This window comes from Macaca fascicularis, chromosome 16 (genome assembly GCF_037993035.2).
Source record: "Macaca fascicularis isolate 582-1 chromosome 16, T2T-MFA8v1.1".
NCBI lineage: Eukaryota > Metazoa > Chordata > Mammalia > Primates > Cercopithecidae > Macaca > Macaca fascicularis.
In genome coordinates this window covers 6,252,011-6,254,736 of record NC_088390.1, presented here as the reverse complement: position 1 = coordinate 6,254,736, position 2,726 = coordinate 6,252,011, and the positions used below count along the sequence as shown (strand labels likewise).

The following is a 2,726-nucleotide window of genomic DNA, read 5'->3' as shown; positions in this document are numbered from 1 at the left end:
AGTGCAGTCATAGTGAGCATCGCTTCTGTAGGCATTACAGAGGACACACTGCATGACCCATTTCTTTTTTTTTTTTTTTTTTTGAGACGGAGTCTCGCTCTGCCGCCCAGGCTGGAGTGCAGTGGCTGGATCTCAGCTCACTGCAAGCTCCGCCTCCCGGGTTTACGCCATTCTCCTGCCTCAGCCTCCCCAGTAGCTGGGACTACAGGCGCCTGCCACCTCGCCCGGCCAGTTTTTTGTATTTTTTAGTAGAGACGGGGTTTCACCATGTTAGCCAGGATGGTCTCGATCTCCCGACCTCGTGATCCGCCCGTCTCGGCCTCCCAAAGTGCTGGGATTACAGGCTTGAGCCACCGCGCCCGGCCAGCATGACCCATTTCTAGAAAATTCTAGATAATGAAAATCAATCTACAGTGACAGACAGCGGAAGAGTGGCTGCTCAGGGATGGTGACATAAGCAAGAGATTATCAAGGGCCCAAGAAAACTTTTGTGGCTGATAGATGTGTTCATTATCTTGATTATAGTGATGATTCTATGAGTATGCACACACATTGCAACTCATCAAACTATACACCTCTGAAGTTGAGGATCCATCAGTTATATTTCAATGAAACTAAAAAGGGAACAAGGCTTCTGAAATCTATCTGGGTTCTCACCTTGGCTTCCCTACTTCCTAGTTGGGATCTCTTTGAGGAAGTTACTTAAGATCTCGGTGCCTCAGTTTCTTCATCTGTAAAACGGGAATAATAACTTGCTTATCTCTGACAGTTGCACAACCGAGTAAGACAGTAACTGAGACAAAAGGATGCAAAGTCCTCATCGCAGTACCTGGCACATTTTCACTGCCCAATGATTGGCACCGGCTATGATGACTGTTTGTGGACCTGCCTGGCACGTGCACCTATGTTTATGTGAACATGGCTGTGCATTTCTGCGTCTGTATCCATGCCTGTTTATGTATGCGGGAGTGTGGGGCGTGAATCCGTGTGTCTGTCTGTGTTTGTGAGGGAGTGAGCGGGGCTGGGGACTCGTTCTTGGTGTAGGCAGTGAGTTCTGGCATGAATCTTTCCTTCTCCACCTACCATAACCTCCTCCTCTTCCTCCTCCACCACCACCAGACCACAAGGGTTTGCTTTTTTTGTTTCTTGAGACAGAGTCTTACTCTCTCACCCAGGCTGGAGTGTAGTGGTACGATCTCGGCTCACTGCAACCTCTGCCTCCCGGGTTCAAGCAATTCTCCTGCCTCAGCGTCCCAGGTAGCTGGGATTACAGGCGCCCGCCACCACACCTGGCTAATTTTTGTATTTTTAGTAGAGACGGGGTTTCACCACACTGGTCAGGCTGGTCTTGAACTCCTGACCTCATGATCTGCCCACCTCGGCCTCCCAAAGTGCTGGGACTACAGACATGAGTCACAGCACCCGGCCTTTTTTTTTTTTTTTTTTTTTTGAACAGTTATTAAACTGCTACATTTACTGACTCATTCAGTCTTTTATCATATCCAATAACACAGTGCGTTTTGGAAATCACATCGCCTTGGTTCCTTCATGGCTTCTGCAAATCAAATTTATTTTACCATTGAAAATGTCAAAAGGATTCAGCCAAAGGAAACCTGGAGCTTTCTGGGGTGCAGGACCCTGAAGCTGGCTCTCAGGCTGCCATGAAGGAGGCGAAAGTGCCTCTTTTCCACGTGGATTCCATTTATGTGAATTTCTTTAAAGCTGGGAGGGAGTTGGAGCTCCTCCTGGGAGAATAGAACCTTCAGACCTGTCTCAAGCAGGCTTACGTGGGAGGAGAGAATTAGTGGCAGCTTAGGGGGTAAACATGGTATCACCAGTTTGCACTGCCCTGAGCTGGGAGCAGGGTAAGAGGAGCCCTGGAGTCCTGGCCCTCGGGGAGGTCACTGGTGAGCAGGACAGTGACCCAGGGCGGCCCCGGAGCTCAAGGGACAGCTCCCCAGGCCAGGTCTGCACACCCTGAGCAATGATTCGAGGACAGTGTTCACAGGGTGGACTTCTGGACCTGCCTGCTCTGGAGCTGAGTCCCAGCTCTGCCACTCACCAGCTGGGCAACCTTGGTTAGGTCGCTTTACTTCTCTGAGAGTGTCGTGTAACATGGAGATCAGGGAATCTCAGTGCGTGGCCCCCACTTCCAGGTTCTCCATCGTATATGCTGACTCTGAATTGGAATCTAGACCTAGTCGGGGGATTTGGGTATCTTTTTTGTTGTTTATTATTGATGCAGAATAGTTGTACATGTTTGTGGGGTACCGTGTGATGTTTCAATGCATGCATTGTATAATGACTAAAGCGTGGTAGTTTAAAAAAACGTGGAATGCTTCACAAACTTTTGTGTCAATCTTGAGCAGGGGCCAGGCTAATCTTCTCAGTATTATTCCAATTTCAGTCTATGAGCTGCCGAAGGGAGCACTCAAGTATCTCTATAAAAAGGATCATAGGTGTACAAGGCCACATGTCTCAGGTCTCGGGGGTGTTGATTTCCTGATTTCAGAGGAGAGAGACATCTGTACAGGGAGGCTAAAGCTTGCAATACCTCTATTGAGCACCTACTGTGTGCTGGAGCCTGTGGTGTCCCTGGAGATGCAAGCCATAGATGGGCTGCACCCCTGATTTCCAGGAATCACCCCTGATTGGGGACATGGGTGTGGTGAAACTTCTAGGACTCCAGGCTCTGTGTTAGGAAGTGGGATAGAGCATGAGGCAGG

At 49.2% G+C, this 2,726-nt stretch overlaps 1 non-coding gene across 1 annotated transcript; it reads right to left on the bottom strand.

Moving 5' to 3' along the window:
- Positions 1-2,324: 2,324 nt before the first annotated feature.
- Positions 2,325-2,431, bottom strand: LOC123569692 (U6 spliceosomal RNA). The gene has a single exon (XR_006693492.1). It is a non-coding gene; the product is annotated as a U6 spliceosomal RNA (small nuclear RNA).
- Between the last annotated feature and the right edge of the window lie 295 nt (positions 2,432-2,726).